This window comes from Hemitrygon akajei, chromosome 2 (assembly GCF_048418815.1).
Source record: "Hemitrygon akajei chromosome 2, sHemAka1.3, whole genome shotgun sequence".
NCBI lineage: Eukaryota > Metazoa > Chordata > Chondrichthyes > Myliobatiformes > Dasyatidae > Hemitrygon > Hemitrygon akajei.
The window spans coordinates 29,459,954-29,484,927 of NC_133125.1; the positions used below are offsets into that span (position 1 = coordinate 29,459,954).

Below are 24,974 nucleotides of genomic sequence, written 5' to 3' on the forward strand. Positions count from 1 at the left end.
GCACTTGCTCTCCGTCTGAAATGGCTGTTTTCATCTCCCACTTGCAAGCCATTCAAATTCCCTCCCCACTCCCACAGCAGCCTGTCTGTCCTTGCAACCCCCCTCCCCCCCCCCCCCCCCCCCCCCCACAGTGTGAGGCCAAGTGTAAACAAGAGAAACAACATCTGATTTTCTGCCTGGGTAGATTACAACACAATGAACATTCCCTAATATCAAGTAACCTGTCTCCTTAAGTCAGACAGAGACATGCAGGAAAGGAAATGGGACTGAGAATAAAAGTGGCATTTTCTTCTTTTCGTTGTGGGCAGAAAATGCAGGAACATTTCTGCTTCATCTTAAAAGTTATTTGCAAAGGGACTTGAGTGTGGGCAATCTAGTTATAAGGACAAGTGTGGTATATGGTTATACGAGAATGTACCTCCAAATAGGGAGAGATTGGAAGACAGAATCAAAACCTACCAGAAGATATTTTACACAATCAACATACATAGTTTTATTCTTATGGTAATTTCGAATAATTAATCAATGTCTTCAACTTGCCCCAGGCTTACATTTTTTCATTAATCCCTATAACAACCTTATTCACACAGCACTCTCACCGCTGTCATGTCGTCTATCCTGCCTCTTACCTTATCATAGTTCTCTCCACCCTTCCTCTTTCTCTGTTCCTTAATATTTGTATCTGTAAATAACAAACTGAAAGCTTATTGATCTGAAATGTTAATTCTGTTTTTTTTTCCCTTTCCACTGGAAACCGCTGATTATTTCCAGCACTTCCTGTTATTTCAAACTTACAGCATCTGCAACTAAACTTTTGGATGCCTTTTAACATGGCTCGATCCTGTATTTTGTTTGACAACTCTCCTGTGATGCACCTGGGGACCTTTTACGGAATCCAAGTTGCTGTTGTTGCCGAATGAACAAAGATGTTCGGCAAATGTACTCTGTGTACTACCTCCTCAATGTACAGGAATCCAAATAGGAAGAAGCACAGATAAGAAATTGTTTAGAACAGATACAAAAAAAAAATGTTAATTGAACATTTAGAAATAACATAACCAGACTTTGTTTGCTCAATTATTTGTGGTTTGACAAGTCGGGCGGCTGCACCTCGTTTTGTTTTGTTGCAGAAACCTTGCCTTCTGTAGATGGGAGCCGGGGCGGGGTAGAGGGCTGGGAGAACGTGGGGGTGGGGGGGGGGGGTTGAATGTCGTGGCATAGAATCCCAGTGGGAGCTTCACCTGAAGCGGTGCACATTCAGACTCGCCGAGTCCTTTCCAAATCCGAACACGGCCTCAGGTTCTTCCTGTTAAGGCTTGGAACGGCGTCCCGTTATGTGGCGGAGAGGGAATTCGCTCCCACTCAACCTAACTTGAAACAAAGGAGTGGGGCGGGCGCTGCCGCCGCGTCCTCCGCGCCCCCTGGATGGCGATTGGCCAGCCTGTGAACACTTCGGCCAACTGTTGGCTCAGCTGCCTGTCAATCAGTTGCGGCTCGGGCCGGTGGATACGACCTCTCCGTGGAGAGTAGGTTGAGGTGGAGTGGATTCACGGTAGTTGCCGTGTTGGAAAGGTGAGGTAAGCGCCTTGTGTCTTCCTCTCGACCCCGGGACATGAAGATGGTGCATGGATAGAAATAGTGAGTGACATCCCCAGTGGAAAGCGGGTGTTTCTGCTGACCGAGGCAGGTCTAAGCGTATGGTCCGGTTGGGGGTGCGGGGTTTCGAAGGGTCCGACGTATCCCACGTCCCTTCAGCCGCCGATGACGGACGGGACACCGAGCTGAGGTGGATGTTGCTTTATCCCTAGAGAGGCTGAGGCAGCCAGCATACTGAGGTGGCGAGGATCGCATATCCCACCACTTCGCAATGGTCTGCGGCGAGAATAGTGGGACGGATTGGCATTCGGACACTGGTATTCGCCGTAGGTCTGCCCCACATGAGGCATACCCGGTCCAACAGGGAAAACAGGACCTTCATTTGTCCAAACATCGTGCGCACTTCTGCATGTTCACGGCGTATTTTGGAAAAGGTTTGCAGCTTAAGAGTTAATTGGTTTCGATGAAGGGGTTCAAAGCTAAGAACTGAAGGCAGAGGAAATAAATCTGGGGAGCAGTAGAGGCTTCAGGGGTTGCAGTTGTGATAATAAATAAGCAAATTAGTGGAGTATTAAATCGGGGCAAAATATGATGAAAACACCCGACAGTTGGGCTGCGTGAGAAGTAGGAAATAGTTAACTGTCAGATCAATGAGCTTTCAATTTAGTATCAGGAAATTTGAAGTGGTATAAAATGAAAACAGAAGGGGAAGCTATGTAATGTGGAAAGCAAAGAAATTTGGGGATTCTTAAAAGTAATTTGTGAAATAGACTATAAAAAGTTTTATGGAAAGATGTAGTGCTAAAACCTGTGCAAAATTTGAGTTCAACCACAGTTGGCATACGTGAGGTTCTAGTTTCAAAGGAATGAAAGGATGAGTGCTTCACGCAGTGCAGTTTTCCCACAGTTCCTACCAAGTGTAAAATAATGGGAATTTGTAGAGTGGGGCATACTTGAGAAGATTTAGTTTAGTGATTTTAAGGTATTAAAATAACTGATGTGTTATAGTTTCATTTGCAGTGTTGGTCATTGGTAATAAACAATACACCTGACAACTTCCAAGTTAGGTGGCCAGTTGAACTAGTTTCTTGAAATTGCTATTTTAGTGTTTGGGTTTAAGTAGAACTAATCAACACATCTTCTCAGTGCAATTTTTACTATGCAGAGAGTGTGAATTTGATAAATAGAGATAAATGTCATTTGTTTAAAAAGTTACTGGGTTTAACTTGTATTCTGTAGTCACAAATGGCTTTTAATTATTTTCATCTGGGTATGGTAAGTATGAAGGCCATGCCATCATCTTTGTGATTTTGAGAGGAACTCGTGGTGGCTGTGGAACAGTAGGCAGGCAGTGTTTCCTGGTTTTGTTCCAGGAGGTGACCAGCCCACAGCCAGAGAGAATTCAGGAAAGCAACTAGTTGAAAGAGCAGGAAAAGTAGGAATAATAGAAGTCTTCAAAATAAATGCCACGTTCAGACACGTACTTGACGTTAGATACTGTTAGAGGTAAGATATTTAAGCAATAATGTTCAAATCATGGGGCAAGGGACTGCACAGCAGGAAACAGTAAAGGTGGGAAATTACATTGTTATCAGCAAATTCTACATGAGTCCTTCATAATGTGTAGCCTTCCTGGTGCCACGGTAGGAATCACGGTAGGGTGTTGATGGCTCTTAAGGTAGCTGGGTGGAAGAGAGAGAGTCCAATTCAAAACATTGGTACCACTGGCAGGTAGAAAAAAGGGGTTTGATCCTGTCAATAGGTTTTAAGGAGACAGGAAAGTATTGAAGAAGCAGGACATCCTGATTGTGTTTGTGTAGACTGAAATGATGATTAATGCTAGAGAGGAGGGCGGACATTTAGATTCCTGCAGCTTTGGAACCAATTCTGAGGGATGTGGAACTGCACACGCTGGACAGCCTGCATTCAGTGGATTTGAGGTCAGAATTCTTCCAGCTTTTGTTTAGTACATGTGGGATGGTTTGTTTAATTTGAAATGGGATTGTAATGTTTATTAAAAGTATAAAATACACAGTATGGGAAAAGAGCAATTTTTTGTAGAGCATTTTTCAATGGAATCAGACCACAAAGACGGTCCAAGGTTTACCGTGTTGTGTAAAGGCAGAGTTCAGAGGTTCATTGATTATCGAAGTATACAACTCTGAAATTATTCTTCTCTGGATAACCATGAAACCAAAAAGTTAGAGCTGTAGGCACACATAATAACCATTTGTTTAGGATGATGTGCCTGTAATGGAAATAGGCCTTAATTTTTAAAAAAAGATCAAGATTGAATGAATATGAAATATTTCTGGATGCAAGGTATTAAAGAAAGTAGGAAAGAGCGAGTTCAAGATTAGATTGATTTTACTAGAGAAAGAGGAGATCCTATAGCAGTCAATAATAGAATCTAATTTGAAAGTTAATATTTGAGTCAGAATCCTTTTGTCAATCTATTTCTTTAAAGTTAAAAAACAAGTATTTAATAAAAAAATATTTAACATTATTTCGGGTACCTCCATATAGTGGAACCATATTATAAAGGAGCAAATTTGCATGGGAATTGAATAGATATACAAAAAGGAGGCACTTAACTGGCCTCTAGAACAGGATAGTAATGTAAGGGGGGAAGAGTAGGGTAGGTTTTGAGATGTGTTCAGGAATTAGGTTGATTGCACTAAGGGCAACTTATATTAACCAATGAAGGAATTGGGGAGTATGCAAGAGAATTGGTGGCAGGGAAATGTGTGGGGGGGGGGGGGGGAGTTGTTCTGAGATCCAGCATTAATTCATAGGGCTGATTAACGCTTTCTGACATAAGCAAATGAGCAGTTATGAAGGAAAACTTCCTTCAGTAAAATAGTCTGGCTTATAATTGGTTTAATAAACTTCCTTCGGATTTACGTAGGGAATTGAGATAAGCCAAAAGAAATAATGGTCAGTATGAAAACAGACTATACAAATTGCCCTTGATAATCTCATTCTGAACAGGACAATGGTTCTTTTCAAGTTTAGACACTGCCAAGCCCGAGAACTGTCTGTAACCAGAACATTCTGTAATTTGGAAAATCTAACTGAGATCATACAAGTTGAGCCATTAGGTTAATTAGTTAATTTTAGATCTTAGTTAGAAATATTTAATTAGTGTTGATCTGTGGTAGAGATTTAAAACATACAGGACCAGGGTGTTAAACCACAGAATGCCAGACTGGAGAGTTTTGACCTGTACTACATTTACAATTTTTTTTTTCTAGCCATCACTGTTCACAGCTGGAAGTGTTGCTAACACCACAATGAGCAATCTTTATTTTGGGTCAAAACATCTAGAAGTGGCTACATCAAGAATTGAAGGGTTTGACTCTTTTTAAAAAAAAAACTCAAAAAACTACCTGTAATAGAAACTCAGTGGCTGCTTTATTAGGTCCCTCCAGTAACGTGGCCACTGAATGTGTATTTGTAGTCTTCTGCTGCTATAGCCCATCCACCTTCAAGGTTTGACTTACTGTGCGCTCGGAGATGCTCTTCTGCACACTGCTGTCATGATGCATGGTTATTTGAGTTACTGTCGCCTTCCTGACAAGTTGAAGCAGTCTGGCAATTCTCCTCTGACCTCTGTCATTAACAAAGCGTTTTCACTCACAGAACTGCAGCTCAGTGGATGTTTGTTTTTCGCACCATTCTTCAATCCTGGGGATTGTTGTGAATGAAAATCCAAGGAGGTTTGCAGTTTTTGAGATACTCAATCTATCCTGTCCAGCACCAACTATCATTCCATGGTCGAAGTCTCTTAGATTACACTTCTTTCCCATTCTGATGTTTGCACTGAACAACTGAACATCTTCACCATGTCTGCATGCTTTTAAGTTGTTGCCACATGAATGGCTGATTAGATATTTGCATTAATGTACTGCTGTACCTAATAAAGTGGCCATTGATTGTATGTTTTCTGGAGTACAACGTCAACATTTTGACATGTTTATCCGTCAAGCAAGAAACTGTGTTTTACCAGCCATTTTTTTTCCCTCCAGATCTTTTGGTTGAGTAAAGGATGCTGCATTAAAGATTAAGTCAGAGTGAAGTACTAGGTTGAAAGGTCCCCTGTCGGTCTGTCTCCCACAAGTTTTCATATGGTGAGGTATTGATAATTTACTATTCAGAGGAACCAAGTTAACATTATGTATACATTTTTGAATGTGAAGATGCAGGTACAGCAGAGAACTGACATGGCCTTTATCTTAAACAAGCACAGACACTTTGCTCTAGTTATACAAGTCCCTAGTGGACCATTATCCGGAATATCGTGTGCAAGTTTGGTCTATCTACATGAGAATTTACTTGCTGACGAGAGACTACAGTGTAGATTTAACACTTGAAAAGAGAGAATGCAGAGTGGTGTTTCTAGAGTTTAAAGCAAAGATGTGGGAGACTTTAATGTCTTGATGTGGTAGATGTGGAATTAATCTTTATCCTGCTGGGGATCATAATCTCAAAATGAAAGTTCAGCATTTGTTACGGAGACAAAGACGTTTCTTCAAAGAAGGGCCATCCTTTAGATGGAATTCTGAATCCAAGAGGATTGTGAGGGTTAAATACATTCAGGACAAAGATCAATTTTTTTCAGAGATTACAGAAAATTGAGGGTTATGAGATTCGTGCAGGAAAGTGGTGCTGAAACTGAAGATAAACTACTGAATGGAAGAGCAGGCATGAAAGGCTGAATATCCTACTCTACCTTTTGTTTGTTAAGGTGCTACAATTGTATCTGCCACAATATGGACATTCTCATCTCTGATTTGGTTATTATGATAATATCATATAAGACTCTAATTCTAGCATTATAGGCAGCAACTTTTGGAAATCCTGTGTTTGGACAAATTAATGTATAATTTGAAGAACATAATTTTGGAAGCCAGAGTGAACAGATCAGCTTGTTTTGCCTTTCAGCAAGATCACACTTGTTCCTTCACTTCAGCAATGTTTTTTTTCACTAAACCCAAACCTATTGATTTTCTTAATATCTAAGGATCTGTCCTCGTTATTGTTTGGAAATTTGGCTCTATCACTATCTGCATCCTTCACTCAAGTACCTTTATGATTTGATCTTTTTATAAAGATTTAATTCTTCCAGCAGCTGTTGAAGCTAAGGACAAAAAAAGATTATTCTGAATGTTCCCTTAAACCCCAAGGACAATAACTTTGATTTTAATAATGGCTTAATTATCAAAAAAATCCAAATTTCCTTCAGCATGAACTAATAACATTGAATATACCAAAATATGAGGTAAGCTAAAATCCTGCAATACTCAGCTGTTCAAATAGCATTGTAGCAAAAACAGCTAATATTTTTGGTTGATCACTTTTTATCTAAGTTTGGCAGTTAGATAGATAGATAGACTGTCTATTGATCCTAAAGGATTGTGTCACAGTTGCAATGCAAGTGCACAGATATACAAATATTGAAAGAGAAATAAGAAAGAGTCTAACGGGAGGGGGGGGGGGGGGAGAGTCATCATTTCCCCAGTTATAGATTGACGCATTATAGAGCCTAATGGCCGAGGGTAAGAATGACCTCATATGGCGCTCTTTGAAGCAGCACAGTTGTCTTAGGCTATTACTAAAAGTGCTCCTCTATTCAGCCAAGGTGGTATGCAGAGGGTGAGAAATATTGCCCAGAGTTGCCAGGATTTTCTATGTCCATTGTTCTACCACAGCCTGCAGTTTGTCCTGTTTGACTTCTATAACAGAACTAGCATTTCTAATTAGGTTATTGAGCCTGTTGGGATCATCCATGTTGATGCTATTGTCCCAACACACCTGAGCATAGAAGTTTGTACCGGTAACAACAGACTGGTGGAACATGTGAAGGAGAGGTCTGCATACTCCAAAGGACATCAGTCTCCTCAGGAAGTAGAGGTGACTCTGGCCCTTCTTGTACACAGACTCTTGTGTTGGTGCTCCACTCAAATCCTCGCCATCAATAGTAACAGAGCAATGCAGGCTTAGTCTTCCTGAAGTCCATCACTGTCTCCTTTGTCTTATTGATGTTGTGTTGTAGATGATTCAGCTTGTACCATATGATGAAGTCTGCCACCAGGGTCCTGTATTCATCCTCCTGTCTTCCTTTTATACACCCAACTAATTAGGCATTAAACATATTTTAAGATATAAAGGAAAATGAATTAGGGGAAGAAGGATGTCAAACAAGTCAGATAATTTGTAATCAGATGAGAACCAAAAAAAATTGAAGTAAATTATGCAGTTGAAAGTAATTGTAAAGGTACATCACAAGGATGTGTAAATCGGTGGCGATTAAAATCTGAGATGGTAGAAGGGGGAGCGTACCTGTCATCAAAAACCACCACCACGCATCATCTCATCATTCTTCCATTTTCTGAGCACCTTAACCAATGTCCCTTTTCCTGCATCTTATTCAAGTGCTTTATAGTTTTGAGGAAAATATAAGTACATGCTGATTTCCAGTGCAAATGTAACTTTATTTTCAGGCACACAAGTTTGAGCTCTGTCTGAATCCAAAACACTATCCATTATGCTTAAGGCCAGTTGTAGGCATCTTTGCTGGGGTTCTTCTTGAAGGTTGGTTTGTTGCCTGGGTTGGAGTCCTCAAAGTAGGCTTTTGTTGGTTATGGTCCTCACTAGTTGCCGTGAAGTGTTTCACTTTTGGCTTTCAAGGTGCAATTACTGGCGCTCTGGCTTGCTAATGGGGGAGGCTGTGTAGCCATACTCTTGTATGCCCTTCCTAGAATTTATTTGGTCTTGAGTGGGAGGGCCGCTACTAATCCCTTCAAAGGATAATGAATAAAGGATCTCAACCTGACATATCAAATGTTTCTGCAGATGCTGCCTGACCTGCTGAGTTCCTACTTTGTGTGTGTGTGTGTGTGTGTTTTACTCTGGATTTCTAGCGTCTACAGAATCCCATTGGTAAAGGATCATAAATTTTCCGAAAGCTCTGAATGAGATGGAGTTGGAAGCCTAAACTCCATTTCTATCTATATCTTGTTTCTCATTCCTTGGACTAATACTTGTGTTAAACTCAGACTAAATGTCGGTCTCAATATCTGATCTTGCAGAAGTCTTGAGTTCAGCTTGGTAATTTTGCTGTTTCCCAGCTTCCTGTTCAGAGGAGCTGTTTAGCCACAGCTTGTAGGAGCATTGTCTCTACAGCCCGGCACTTGTGATCTTTTACCTGTCACCCTCCTCCCCCATCTCCATAATTATCATCATGAAATGTACAAGATTGCAAAATAATGTTATACAATTGAGGAAACCCACCAGGTTTGACAGGTCTGAGTTTACTTCGCCTTTTTATCCCTGTAACTTCTAATCTGTCAATGTCAGCCTTGAGTTTGTTAAATGACAGAATATCTATCGTACTCCTTGGTTTTTTTAATATGAATAATGTGTCGCATTAAAAATTCTGTTCATGATGGGGCTCAGAGTTATCGAAGCACACTGTGCTTAGAGTGATCAGTTTTTAAGCAGCATCAGTTGTGTGTGTGTTTGTATTCAAAAAATAGTGATTTTTTTTCGTCAATGACAGTTGGCAAGAAATAAGCAGTAGGACAATTCAGCACTGTTTTGCTCACCACAGGTTTCAAACATTCAGGCTTGGAGGTGTCAGAAATGACTGAGTGTAAATGAAATTATTTTACTACTACAAGTTCAATACATTAATTGTTACTCCGCTAAATAGTAGTTTGTCTTTTTTATTTAACTATTTCCATGAAACTTTGGTTAATTGGGGCAGCTGCTTAATACAGGTCTCGGATGTGTCCCAATTAACCAGAATCCACTCTATATAGGAAAAAGCTCAGAATAAAACTAATGTCAGGAAAAACAAATGCTAGGCATAATGAAGATGAGATAAATCCCAGTTTGGATCAGACAGCAGCAATGATCCCTTGAACATAGTGTTTGAGGAAATTGCATTGTCATAGTTGACCTGCCGGATATTTATTTGTATATCTTTACAAATGTAAGCTTTCCATATATCTGCTAAGTTGTCTTACTCTTTTGTTACCTAGTTCTTTATCGGATGTATTTCCAAATATAGCTTGAGAAACTTAGAATAAACCTTTTGGTTACAAGGTTGTTGTAGTAAAACTTCATGTTTTATTTCCTGTTTATGATAGAAAACTAATGTGCATTGTAAAATATGTAGATATCCTAAATGCTGCTTTGCTCTCTAAATGGAATTTTATTGTGTTACTATTGAGTTGGGGCAAGCACAGTAAAAGATTTCAATGTGTTTATAATGCCATTTGGGGATTCTTTGTCATTTGAGATTAGTCTTGAGCCTCTGTTGCATAATGCTTTAGTTCTGTTCCATATGACTGTCAAGGGATTATACACTGAAGCCCTGAAAAAACTTGACACTTGGTTTATAAGGCTAATAAATCAAGATGATGCACTTTTTAACTTTTCCCAGCTGTACCAATAATAACAGCCTGTTTTTCTCATTTCCATCATCTGAGTTTGTTGATACAATGGAAAAATAACCAACAACAGAATAAACACTTCCACCATGGTTGCTGGCAAAAAATCCCAGCTTCTATTGATTCCAGCAACTATCATGCCATTAAAGTCTGTGTACTAGAATGGTAAAGTGTTCCTGATTGACCATTTAAATTGTATTGATTTAAGATATTTCTGAAAATTTGTGGCCAGCCTTAGTGGTGGTTAGCACGACAGTTGGGGCATCGGAGTTCAATTCCAACGTTGTCTGTGAGGAGTTTTTACATCCTTCCCGTGAGCACGTGGCTTACCTCTGGGCGCTTGGCTTTTTTCCCACATCCCCACTTCAGTCACTGTAAATTCCATGAGTACAGTAGGGTGGGTTGCTGTGGTACAGTTCTTTAAGCCAGAAGGGCCTGTTCCTTGCTCTATCTAAATAATGTATAAAATAAAATGTTAAGTTTTATTTTTATGGTAGGGAATTAAAAAAATTACATGTTGTTCACTGTAGAGAAATCATTCATACCATTACTTCTACTTTTTCAAGTAATTTTTAATTACTGGGTAGAATTTAATTTTAAGTCCAGTTTTTAATTTAATTTTTTAAGTTCAGTAAAAGTGATGCTTCAGCCTGGAAATTGAGAAACATTAAATTATGTTTCCATACAGACTTTGGTATAATATGCCTTTTTATTGATTCCTAATAATGTTATATCAACTGGTTTGAGTGAAACTAACTTTATATTGGTGCATAATTTGCTCTCCAGATAATGGGTTAACAGCACCTGTTGTTTATATAGAAGTATGTACTGCATACTGTACTGTACTATCTCCATAATGTACTGGTTAGGCACAGGAGTACATTCAGCCAGAGACTCATTCCACCGAGATGTAACACTGAGCGTCATAGGAAGTCATTCCTACCTGTGGCCATCAAACTTTACAACTCCTCCCTCGGAGTATCAGACACCCTGTGCCAATAGGCTGGTCCCGGACTTATTTCCACTTAGCATGATTAACTTATTATTTAATTATTTATGGTTTTATATTGCTATATTTCTTCACTATTCTTGGTTGGTGCAACTGTAACAAAACCCAGTTTCCCTCAGGATCAATAAAGTATGTCTGTCTGTTGTACAATGATTTTAGCCAGGGGCAGTTCCCTGCTGTTAATCTCATGGATGTGTAATCTCCTGTCTGCTTTCTTGTTGGTGTGAAGTTGTTGTGTTGTGAGGTAGATACAAACAATCATGCAGGTGATTGAGCCCTGTGAACTTCAATTGAATGCCTCTTTAATAGTGTTAAATTTGGTGATTCAGCTTCTGAAATACCTAAATTTAATTTCACAAGCATAGGCTCTTTCATCAGGGTTTTTTTTGTTACTGCAACTTTGTTGTAAGAAAAGCTTTGTTTTTACTTCTCCCAGCACATCCATTCTTTCTTCATCTCATTTATTTAACCTTTTTGCTCTATTTGATATAGAATTTGCTCAGACTGATTTATAACCTGTTGTTCGATCGTTGTATTAATTTCACATACTTCAGTTTGTTTGGTTAATTGGTGCGGGTGCTTCTGTACAGATCTGCATGTACATTCAGCAGTTGTTAAATGAAATGTAAAACCTGAAAATACGAGGGCGATTCTTCTTCTTAAGACCTGCTACTGCAGATACTAGGTCACTTATTACCTCTTTCAAAAATCAAATGTTCATGCACATCAAGATGTCTACATTTGAGTAAGTGATCTGTGTCCATTTTAAATTCAATCAAAGCTGCTTAGTTTCCACCATGATGTCATCTTCTTAACCTGTTTTAATATTAGTAGTTTGAGCAAACTATTTTGCCTGTGGAATAAATGGAATGGTAAATTTGTGATGACTAATTTTTGGTTAGATTTGCTTAGTATTTTTTAGTCTCTTGACATCAAGTATTTCTGGATCAAACGTAGAATGCCCAATACAGCAGAGGCTAAATGGTGAATGTGAGATTTAATTGAGGACAATCATAATCCCTTGGTTTTAATTTGAATTTGATGCCAGTCATAAATATCCTAAAACCTTTCTCTTTTGAGTTTTCTGTGTCAGTTCTTAAATCCTGCCAAGAGTTTTTGCTAATGTATTTAAGCATTATGTGCATGACATTATATCTCAATTTTGTCTTTTACCATATTCCAATAACTTCTTCACATTTGGTGGTTATCTGCTGTCAGTCTTTTGCAATATATTTGTTGTAATGGGGATTATTACTTCAGAAAGACTGTCCCTGTCATTCAAAACCTTTTGCATTAATTATATGATACCTGTAATCTTTGAAATATGTGCACTTGTCCTTTGTGCTCCACATGTAGCCTAGTCTTCAGGCTCTAAATTTTATGGGTATTGTCTTGACTTTTGGGGAAACAGATTTTGATCACCCATTTTGTTTATTAATGAGTTAATTAGTACACCAGTAGCCAAAGTTCCATTTGCAACATTATTTATATAATCAAGGTTTCTTTTGCTGCATCCTGTCTCAATCTTGCATCAATATACTCAACCCAACCTTGTTTCAATTGCTTAATACTATATGACCATAACCGTCTTGAATAAATTAAAAATAAAATTTCTTGTAACTCCTATTATTCTGAATGGTAGTTTAGATCTTGAAGTAATAAAGTAATTTCTACTTATGATTAATACCTTTCACTATACTTAACGTTGTTCGGTTAAAATAATGAATTGCAGAGGATTTTTTGTTGCAAAATACTGGTATGGAGATTAAAACTAGTATTTTGTACATTTGATTCACAATTTGACTGTTACTCCTTGCCCTTTAAATGTTGTTTTTTGAACTTGCAATCAAATATGCAAGGCTAAACTTGGATGTTTCCAAAAATGTTTAGTTTGATTTATGTTTGGCAGATGTCAGGCTGCTGTTATGTACCTCATAAAATGCCATGTTCTTAAGACTGCAGTACAATGTTGGCAAATGCACAATTTCCACAGGAAATGCTTGCATTCCTAACTGTACCATATTTGAAGGTATTACATGCATCTGCAACAAATATACTCTATGGAAAATGTTGCACGCTATGCAGTTGTTTCAATATAGTTAAGCATGATAAATAAGTCTCTTGGCAGAAATATAAAGATTAAGTATAGTTACAGAAAGTGGAACACTACAAAAGAGAACCAAACACATTAACGGCTTGGAGTAGCTATTTCAGTACCACATTTTTATGGAAATCTGCTGTAAAGGCATTTCTTTTGCCAATTTTAAAATCATGATTTGTTCCATAGCCTTTAATTTTTTTCAATTGATTAGTAGAACAGCAGCTATAAAGCAAATTTGCCATTAATGCACTATGGTGTTCATAGTTAAAATTGATAAATATTTGAAACATTTGTCTCAATTGTATGTATAGTTCCTAAAGCTAAATTAGAAGTTTCATAAATGGAATCAGTTCCCTTGGGATTAATAGTTTATTCCCATTTATCTTTCAGATGTTTTTTCAGGAAGTGAAAAATTTAGCTGTTTACCCTCTAATGCCAGAGTTTCCATATTTATCAGCTTAGACAAATTACCAATGATCGCCTCTGTGCCAATTTCACATTTAGAGTTGAGTCCAGTTCAAGTTTATTGTCATCTAACTAAATTAAACAGTGTTTCTTCAGTGCACCCATAATTAATATAAAACACACATCACGTAAAACAAAATATTACCACAAATAGATAAACTGTAATAAAAATGTATTTGAAATGTGCAGCAAAAGTAAACAGTACGATAAACAGCTCGCTGTCCCAATGATGAGTCTTTGGTGGTGGAAGAATATTCATTAGTCTGATGGCCTTGGGAGATAAAAGCTGTTGCCCAGTCTGGCAGTCCAAGTCCTGATGCTTCCATACTTCCTTCATGATGGTAGTGAGTCAAAGAGATTGTGGGATCCTCAACAATGCTTAGGGGTCTTTTATATACAAAGCTCCTGCTAAATTTCACAAGTAACGGGGAGGGAGATCTAGTGATCTTCTTGGCATTTTTTACTATCTGTAGAGTCTTGCTGTCCAATGCCTTGCAGCCTCCATACATCATAATAATGTGGCCAGACAGGACATTCTTGATAGTGCTCCATAGAATGTTTTTAGAATGAGGGCAGGGGTCTTGCATGCCTCAAAGTGTAGGTGCTGCTGTGCCTACTTGACGAGTGAGGAGGCTTTGTGGTCCAGGTTAGATTGTCTAACGTACGTACTAAGGAACTTTGTGCTGTTCACACTCTCCACGACAGAACCACTGAAGTGCAGTGGAGAGTGGTTGACGTGGTTCTTCCTGAAGTCCACAATCATCTCTTTTGGCTTGTCCATGTTGAGACTCGGGTTGTTGTTCTCATACCACTTAAGAAGCCTCAGCAGCGTGAACAGCAGCGTGCTGAGCACCTGGGGGGCAGAAGTGCTCAGTGTGAAGGAGCTTGAGAGCCAGGGAGAGAGAGGGGTGTTGTGTCCCAATGAGGAGAGATTATTCACTGGTCTCTGAGAAATTATCGTGTTGAACACCAAGTTGAAGTTGATGAGCAACATCCTGGCCTATGAGACATCATTTTCTAGCTGGGACAGCATACACAGTAGTGGGTCATGGCTATGGCATCATTGGCGGACCAGTTTGAGTAATATGCTAACTGCAAAGGGTTCAGTGTAATGTTTTTTTATTCTTCAATCTTGCCACAATTTTTCTCCTCACCTGCCTATCACTTCTCCTGGTGTCCCTCCCTTTTCTCTTCTTCCCATAGTCCACTCTTATCTCCTATCAGATCCTTTCTTCTCCAGCTCTTTACCTTTCCCACCCACCTGGCTTCACCTATCACCTTTTAGCTAGTCCTCCTTTCCCTTCCCTCCCTGCACCTTTTTATTTCAGGTGTGTTCCCTCTTCCAGTCCCGAAGAAGGGTCTCAGCCTGAAACGCCAGCTATTTATTCATTTCCATAGATGCTGCCTGACCCTCTGAGTTCCTCTAGCATTTTGTGTGTGTTGCTTTGGAAAGGTTCCAATGTAGCTGGAAGGTGGGATTTTATTTGATCTGTTTCCAGCAGCTCTAAGTACTTGATGATTGTTGAGATTAGGGCCACTGGGTGGTAATTGTTTAGACCAGTTACCATTGCTGTTTTGGGCGCCAGAATGATGGTGGATGCCTTGAAGTTTTCAGGGACTGTTGCAAAGAGATGTTAAATACATTCTTTAAAACTTCTGTTAACTGGGCTGCACAACCTCTCAGTACCTGACCAGTTCTGTTGTCCAGCACAACAGATTTTCACAGGTTTACCTGCCTTAGGATCCTCCTCACCTTGCCTACAGCCAAATGGGGTGTCTGTTCCTCAGAGAGGGGGCTTTCCTAGTTATTACATCACATTGTGTCAAATCTTGCATAGAAGACATTCAGTCTATCAGGAGGGAGGTGTTGCTGTTGTTAACAGGGTGGACTTCTAATATGTTATGGTTTGTATATCTTGCCAATTTTCTCAAAAATGACGTTCTCCCAAGCCTGGCCAACCTGCACAGGTGGGGCATGGCAAACACTCCAGCATGCCAACTGTGCCAGAAGAGGGGCACTTTGGAGCATATCCTCAGTTCTGCCCGAAGGCATTGGTGGAAGGCCGATACCACTGGCGCCATTACCAAGTCGTAAGGTCTATGGCGGAAGCAATCAGCACAGCGATTCAAGACAGCAAAAATCAGCACACTCCCAAACAGTCCATCACCTTTATTAGAGCGGGGGAGAACTCAACACCGGCCTGTCTCCTCAGGAGGGCTTCCTGCCACTGCACAAGACTGGCAGCTCCGAGTCAACCTAGGGAGGCAGCTCCAGTTCCCAGAGATCATCGCAGCCACTCCGGAGCCCGGACACAGTGTTAATTTCAGAGTCTACGAAGCAAGTGGTCCTGCTGGAACTTACAGTCCCCTGGGAAGACCAGATTGAAGAGGCCAACGAGCACAAGAGGGCTAAATATACAGATCTCCTTGCAGAATGCTGGAGCAATGGCTGGAGAGCTCGCTGTGAGCCAGTCGAAGTTGGGAGCAATAGCTGGAGAGCTCGCTGTGAGCCAGTCGAAGTTGGGAGCAATGGCTGGAGAGCTCGCTGTGAGCCAGTCGAAGTTGGGTGCTGGGGCTTTGCTGGCCATTCATTACAGCGGACTCGTAAACTCCTTGGAGTCAAAGGACTGCAGTGCAGAAGAGCCACCGAGAACATTCTGGAGGCTGCTGAAAAGGCCTCGTGGTGGCTGTAGATCCGGAGGGGGTATCCATGGATTAGTGCGCCATTTGGACACGTTGGGGGCTGATCACCCCTGGTTGGGTCACCCGGGCGAGGGTGTCTGATTAAAGACCCGAAACACCCTACAACCCCGGGTTCATCACTGAAGACGTGTCCAAGTAGCACCAGAAGGTGTATTCTGCAATTACCACATGTCTCTGATATCACAAAGGTGTCTAAATTCTTGTGAGTACTCTCACTTTGATTTCCTTATGGCACAGGAGAACGAGTTGTTTTATTCCTCAATCTGAAGGCAGTCCCGATCCCTCAGATGACCTATCTTCAACTACTTGTATTCTCCTGAATACTTTCGTTAAAATATTTAATTAACCTTGCAGAACATTGCAATTATGAAGAATCTTTGCCTAGATTTGTATTGAAATCATGAAACCTATAATGTCAAAATTTTACTTACAATGAAATAAAAGCAAAGTACTTTGCATTATTTCCTGTGCAATTGTTTTTGAACATTTGTTCCTTAGGAAAACATATCAAGGTCTTCTGAAATCAAATCACTACAAAACAGATTTCCTTTAAATGGTGTGTTTTCCTCAATCATGTTAACAACTAATGACCCTTAGTGGATTATTTCCACATTTTGTATTAGTATTTCTCAAAAGCTTGTATCAAAGGCCATAAATTTTGATTTTTATGTGCTCAGTCACTGTTAATCAATGTGACTTCAACACAGTATTAAATTATGTAATACCTAGATGTTACTCTGAAAATCTAATATACTTTTTGACTTCAAGAGATTGGCATTTTGCACATCAATTATTACAATACATGCACTTATCAGAGTATGTTTTAAGCTGAGTTTTTCCTTGTGCAAGAAAAAAATGACATTAAACTATCTCCGACACCCATGTCACATCTCTTGAATGTGTCTGTTTGTATGGCCACAGTATTCCACAAAGACAGAATCTTCAGATCACATTTTTCAGTGAATGTCAAGGCAAAGGCAATCAAAGTAATTTATCCACATCATTATAGCTGTCATTCAAAGATCTGTAGCTGGCCTCTCAAACAGGATAACAACTATTAATTCCCTCAAGTTGCTGGTTTGATAAATGAGAAAGCTACCATGAAAGTCTTTTTGAGATCAGTACTAATGACTTTACATTGAATGTATATTAACACATCAAGGTTATTCACATAGTATACAGCAAGACATAATGGTCTGGATGATGCAGAGGTAAGTCACATTTACTGCTGACCTTGTAGAAAAAAAGAGACTGCTCATTAAAAACAGTTGGGAAGTTAACCCTTGTTCTGTTAGTTGATATTGGAACAAGGGGATAATGGACATTAGCACCTGTCAATTCATTACTCTTTCTGAACATGAAAAGCATTTTGTACAATAAAGAACTAAAAGTTGAGCATTTTTTTTCCTGAACTTGTTTAAGAAGGCGAGTTCGTATTTAAGTTACGGTTAATTCACTGGATTTCCCTAGACTCCAGTGACAGCTGTAGTTTTTGAACGCTGTAAAGCAGTTGTTGACTTGTGTCAGAACATTAGGGTATTAAAATATACATATAAGGAAAATTCATAGCTATATGTTTTGTGGTTTAACTGCACTAAATCCTGACTTTTGCCTTGTTGCCACTGCAAAATCTTGGGTGGTGATTGTATTTTGGTTCCTGCATGCAAAGGTGATACAAATAGAAGTCAATTCAACAATGGGTATTGGTAAACTGTATCTGACTAGTCTCCTCTCTTTTAAAAAAAATCTTGTACTCTAAATGTTATATTTCCTTTCCATTTAGATATGTGTTTTCTGCTGGGGATAAAGAACAATATATTCATATAGTATTTCTTCTGTAATTAGTAATCTGCGAGATAGAGACAAAATTCATTACGGTTTTTCCATCACAATTTTAGGCTGCAAACAAAAGGAAATCATTACTGTTATTGGCAAAGCTGTAAACAGCATGATGTATTTATTTTGCTCTTTGAGCCCAATTTTGAGTGAATGCATGAATGGCAAGAGACAAATAAGGGCAGAATGGCTTTTTCATTAATAACATTTTTAATGCTTTTCAAAATAATCGGAAAACCATTGCAGAATGGTATTTATGAATTGAAACTGGATTGAAAAATCAAGTAATTGAGACTAGGCAGTTTATGGATGTTTCTGGCTTGAAGAAAACATTTAGGCTGATATAATTACCATCCATTGCAGTCAGAGAAACAGCGTGGAACTGGGTGTTGGATTAGACTGGTTAATTGTTTTCTTTGCAACTTAGCAGTTTTAAAATTCCTAGCAAATACAACTACTTATGTACAAAAAGCATGTAGTGCTTTCCTGGCATATATGATGAATAAACTCTTCTCGGGCTTCCAGGCGGCTACAGGCATCAATTTTAATCGACGTTTCGATGACACAAACTGCCATCTTCATCAGGGATGATGCCCAGACATGTCTAGTTCGTTTTTGTGTGTGTGTATAATATTCACATACATATCCATCATATTAATATCCATTGTCCGTCCCTCCTGATTGGTTAGTCCTCGTTCTATCAGGTTTCTGCTGTCCCACCTTGTTCACAATTCACATTCAAAGGGAATTTTGCAAATGCCAGTCATCCTGAGTCCCAGGTCATCTTTGACTCATAAGCTGCAATTTGAACTTTCATTCAGACTTGTGGATAGTATTAATCGAGTATTTCTTCAGGATCCTGATGTTCCTTCCAGAAGATTTCCTGTGAGTGTGATGCAACATATATCGGCTGAATGGGGTACGCGGTGGAAATGCTCATCAAGGAGCACAGGAGATGTACCCTTTTGGGTTCCCTGGAGAAACTGGCGGTAGCAGAGCCCTGCATATGCGATGAACCTGGGATTGATTTCAGTAGAAAACTACTGCACTGTGCCAATGGCTTTTGGGACCATGTGGTAAAGGAAGCCATTGAAATAAAACTAGAAAAAACTAATTTTAACAAAAACGAAGGTCTCGCTCTAAATAAGTTGAAATTTTGGTTGCTGAAAAATCTATGTAAACATTGGTTGCAATCTATCTATTTCGAAATCGCAGTCAGAGTAATAAAAAGTGTTTGCAAATTAAGATTGAATCAAGAGAACGGCCAAAGTGGTGAAAGTTAATAATAACTTTACCTGAATAAGACATCTCAGTTTGATCAGATTAATGAAAAAATACAGATGAAAGATACCAACAACATTAAGTTTATTAAGAATAAGAATGCATGTGATAAGACCCAGAAAATGCCTGAGGGAATGAAAAAACCTAGAATGTGTGAGTTAAAGATACCACCGCGTGGTTTAATTGAAGGTGTGAGTGAATGAAAACATTAACAAGGCAACTAAAGAGGTTTACTAATCGAAAGATACATGAAACTTACGATGAAGTACAGAAACAGCATGATATGGACAGTAAAGAGTCTAAAGAGCAATTTTCTGCATTAACTGAATGAGTGAAAACACAACGCAATAAATGTAATCACCTTGAAGTAGACTGTATGGAGCTTCAAGGCAGACTTGAGTCAATATGAGAAAGCACAGCCGGGACTTCAAGTGGGTGGTATTGCTAGCGTCATTTCCAGTAAAACTTTTAGTGATGCTACCTGTGATGCTACTTCTGTTGCCCCTATGTCAGACAGTCCTCCAAGGCAGCAACACCATCTGAACTTCAAAGACAGTGCCACCTTTTGAACTCTAATGAATTACAGGATGGACATGGCATGGATTCTACAGTGGCCTCAGTGACTCAAGTGAAGACAATAGTGTTGAAATAATAAGACTTGCAGCTAGGTTATAGCTTGTTCCAATAAAGACTAAGGGAGTGAAGGTACTCAGGACTACAGATGAATCTTTTGCTAATCAGTGTATTGACAAGCTAGTAGCAGATCTATCAACTATTGCCCAACCACTCAACAATCTGCTGATAGGCAGTCAGAGCTCAGATGACCCGTGACTGAATAAAGAACAGCTAAAAGTGTTTCAAACTTTAAAGACTGCATTGTGTACTGCAGCTGCGGTAAGAATCCTGATACAAGTAAACCATTTACCCTGTATGTTAACAAGAAACACAGGAAGACAGTCTTAACTCGAGGACATGGAAACCGACAGCATCCTTTTGGTTATTACTCTGCCAAAGGTCTTCTCAACGATTGAGAGGAATTCAAATGGTTCCTAACACCTTCACAAAACAAACAGAACTGAAAGCTCTGATTAAAGCCTGTAAGTTGGTAGAAGGAAGATCAGCTAACTTCTACACTAATTCTTGATGTACTTTTGGAGTTATTCATGACTTTGGAGACTTGTGGAAACCAACGGGATTTCTTATGAGTGTAACAACCCCAATCAAGAATGGCCAACTAGTACAGGAACTCATGAATATTATACAACTGCCATCGGTAGTGGCTGTATCAAAATGCAAAAGCCATACAATAAAAGTAAAGTAAATAAGGGAATTGAAAGTACAGAGAACATAAGCAGTGAACCATGGTCCCAGAACACATTTACATAATCAGGAAAGCTCACCATTGCCTCTACTTTCTAAAGAGTCTGAAGAGAGCTGGATTATGCACATCTATACTCACTTCATTCTACAGATGCACAGCAGAGAGCATCCTAACAAGTTGCATCACTGCATGCTATGGAAACTGCTCTGCAGCAGACAAGAAGGCTCCACAACAGGTAGTTAAAACTACCAACGCATCACTGGCACCAGCCGACCTGCCATCAAGAACAGGTATACAGAAAGGTGCTGGAAAATGGGTCAATAACATCATGAAGGATCCCACCCACCCTGCTTATGGTCTTTCCATTCCATCAGGGAGGAGGCTACGTAGCATCCACACTTGGACAACTAGACTGAAAAACAGTTACTTTCCTCTAGTAGGCTGGTCAAAATCTCCACCTACTAACCCACCCCTCCACACCCCCAACCACCATTACTTTATCATTTCCAGTCAGTCATCTTGTGTAGATTCTCAAATCAAGTCCGGATCGGAGGCAGCATCTCCAACACCATCACACTGAGCACAGGGGCCCCCCAGGGCTGTGTGCTCAGTCCACTGCTGTTCACTCTGCTGACCCATGACTGTGCTGCAACACACAGCTCGAACCACATCATCAAGTTCGCCCAATGACACGACTGTGGTGGGTCTCATCGGCAAGAAAGACGAGTCAGCATTCAGAGTGGAGGTGCAGCGGCTAACTGGTGCAGAACCAACAACCTGTCTCTGAATGTGAACAAAACAAAAGAGATGGTTGTTGACTTCAGGAGGGCACGGAACGACCACTCTCTGCTGAACATCAATGGCTCCTCAGTAGAGATAGTTAAGAGCACCAAATTTCTTGGTGTTCACCTGGCGGAGAATCTCACCTGGTCCCTCAACACCAGCTCCATAGCAAAGAAAGCCCAGCAGTGTCTCTACTTTCTGCGAAGGCTGAGGAAAGTCCATCTCCCACCCCCATCCTCATCACATTCTACAGGGGTTGTATTGAGAGCATCCTGAGCAGCTGCATCACAGGCTGGTTCGGAAATTGCACCATCTCGGATCGCAAGACCCTGCAGCGGATAGTGAGGTCAGCTGAGAAGATCATCGAGGTCTCTCTTCCCGCCATTACAGACATTTACACTACACGCTGCATCCGCAAAGCAAACAGCATAATGAAGGACCCCATGCACCCACAAGATCATAAGATATAGGAACAGAAATAGGCCTTTTGGCCCATCGAGTCTGCTCCTCTATTTCATCATTGCTGATCCAACTGTTCTCTCATTCCCAATATCCTGCCATTTCCCTGTAACCCTTCAAGAATCTACCAACTCTCATACAAACTCTTCTCCCTCCTGCCATCTGGGAAAAGGCACCGAAGCATTCAGGCTGTCATGACCAGACTATGTAACAGTTTCTTCCCCCAAGCCATCAGACTTCTCAATACCCAAAGTCTGGACTGACACCAACTTGCTGCCCGCTGCTGTGCCTATTGTCTTGTTTATTATTTACTGTAATGCCTATACTGTTTTGCACACTTAATGCGGTCCTGGGTAGGTCTGTAGTCTATTTCTGTGTTGATTTTATGTAGTTCAGTGTAGTTTTTGTATTTTTTCATGTAGCACCATGGTCCTGAAAAATGTTTCATTTTTACTGTGTACTGTACCAGCAGTTATAGTCGAAATGACAATAAAAGGTGACTTGACTTGAAGTGGTATCAGGCATTCTATGTAACTGCTGGGAGCCCTTAATTTCATAGAAGCTGAAATGCACATTATGGCAAACAATTTAGTTAACTATTGTGCAAAATTAACCCAGGCTGTCCAGTCTGTGTATTAACTATTTTCTGCTGCTTGGAGTGGTCCTATAAAAGGAGGACACACCCAGATTCCTGGTGAGTGGGTCCTGCTTAAGAAACCGCATAGAGAACCGCTGGGAGGTCCTTATCAAGTGCCATTAATTACCAACTCTGCGGTGGAAGTAGAAGGCAAAAGTAAGTGGATACATGCCAGTCATTACAAGCAAACTAAAGTGGACAACAGGCAGTGTGATTAATGTGCTAGTAACCTCCGACACAATGCCTACGTACTGGGCTACAGTGAGCACATCACTAACCAGCCTGAAAACTTCAAACAAGTCAACAACTGCTAGACATTATGAAGTTTATTCTAATATTAGTTATTACTTTTTTCCAATTTCCCCTACTTACAATGAGTACTAATAGTCATGCTTTATCTTAGTTTACATCTTTTACTTATATAAGGATCATACATAAAATAGTTAAAACTCACATAAGTGTGCCTACTAACCTGCCTAACAATGGCATAATCCTATACATTGAAGAATATGTACCTTTTGATTCCTTAATTTAGGTTGTTTATTGTATACTTAACATAGAAACCATAACTTCTCTGCCTCCAAATTTTCAGATGTAATGATTCAAAATGTGTGATTTAGAATCAAAGGGGGAAAATATGTTGAATTAGACTGTTTAGTTGTTATTTTCTTTGCAGCTTAAATTACCTGCTAGTATTTTAATAGCTACTTGTATACATGCAACTGTTTAGTTTGTTCCCCAGTGGTCACAGTATGTATATACAATTGTTCAGTGTGTCCCCTACTTGTTATGTTTGTATGATTCTAGAAACTTCTCTTGGTATTGTATTATTTAAATGAAATGTTTCTTATCTATGTAGTATAAAAGGAGCTGAACACAAGGTTTCACCATCTTTCTTTCTCTTTGCTCCTCTCTCCCTTCTGCTACTAGCCTTTATCATGGTCCATTTTTCAACTTTCTGTGCTCAATTAGCATTTAATAAAATGATCATGAAGCAGCATGTTTTGTGTCTCTTTCCTGACTTCAAAAGGAACCTTGGACTAAGAACATTAGAATCCAACATCAGGTCCCCTCCAGAGTCTGTACTGATCATTGAGCACCCCTTTCATACCTAACAGTCATTTCTCCCCACGTTCCCACCAACTACAACACCTCCCCATTAAAAATTAAATACTTCACATTTTGTTTGCATATTTGATGTTTTCATGAGAGTAAGTATCTCGGGTTGTGGCCAGTTGACGTCCTTATTGGCTATGGATGGATGCCTAGTTTCCACTAAGAGTCATTCCATCGAGTGGGAAGAATCTGAGTAGATATTGCTTTTCTTTCTCCCAGAGCTTTGAATACGCGGTTGGAGTATACACAATAACTCAAGAGTAACACCCTCCCTAGATTTGTTCTTCACAAAGTAATTATAGTGCTTAAACTGTTCATAACTTAATAAGGGAATATACTGTTAGTCGAAAAAGCTGATTGTTAGATGTCAAAATGTATGGAATGCAACATTCAGTCAAAGGGCAAGATGTGGAAAGCTGCATAAGTAGTGTACTGTCAGCAGAGACAATAGAATTTCTTTCTTATCTGTGCTAGTTGTCAGGCAGCTTGTTTTCTTTACCAGAGTATTTCTACACTTATATCCCACTTCACCTCATCATCTCCCCACTCTGCCATCCTTCCCCATCACATCCATTTGCTCCACTGTGCCATTAAATCATTTGTATTATTTCCACTTTAACGTTGTAATGGTATTTACAACTGAATAGTTTGAATATTCAGGATTCTTCAAAGGTTCTGTGCTGTCATCACTTCCCGTCTTATTCAGCATATTCTGCATGGAGGTATTCTATTTTACCTTGAAGTATCTATCTTTGCAAAACAACTGGCCTCGTGTATGTGTTAACTTGCAACGACTGTGTTTGAGCACCTGTGTCCAAAAGCATAACCAGCATTTATAAATATCTGTGGGATAAATTGTCCGTGACCTTCCATATCCTGCAGATGCATAGTAAGCTAGATTCATAGTTTCCCAATAATTGGGCTGCAGTTGAGAAAAATACCAATAAGAGAGCGAATGAAATGGAACAACTATATAATTAATATCGAGCTGCTGTCAGGAAGTGGTTTTCAGCTGAAAGTTCTAATGTGGTGGGAGATTCAAAGAGACAATGTGACTGCATTGGGAAATTTGGATGATGAGTGTTAAATGAATTTAAAATAGAGAAATAATAAAATTCAAATGGCTTTAGGCTACACAAAAAGAAACAGAAAGCTGGATCCCACCACCAAACACATCTTTTTCTCCCTCCCACTTTCTGCTTTCCTCAGGG

At 39.7% G+C, this 24,974-nt stretch overlaps 1 protein-coding gene across 6 annotated transcripts in view; it reads left to right on the forward strand.

The window, feature by feature from the left end:
- The first annotated feature begins 1,446 nt into the window (after window positions 1-1,446).
- The window catches only part of sncaip (synuclein, alpha interacting protein), a 99,273-nt gene continuing 75,745 nt past the window's right edge, over window positions 1,447-24,974 (forward strand). For 2 of the 6 annotated variants that reach the window (XM_073069402.1, XM_073069437.1), the window contains exon 1: window positions 1,495-1,638. The gene's annotated coding sequence lies outside the window, so the exon portion shown is untranslated. Of the gene's footprint in view, window positions 1,639-1,757; window positions 2,031-24,974 lie in introns of those variants that run through there. The other 4 variants (XM_073069419.1, XM_073069445.1, XM_073069410.1 and 1 more) reach the window with 4 other exon arrangements.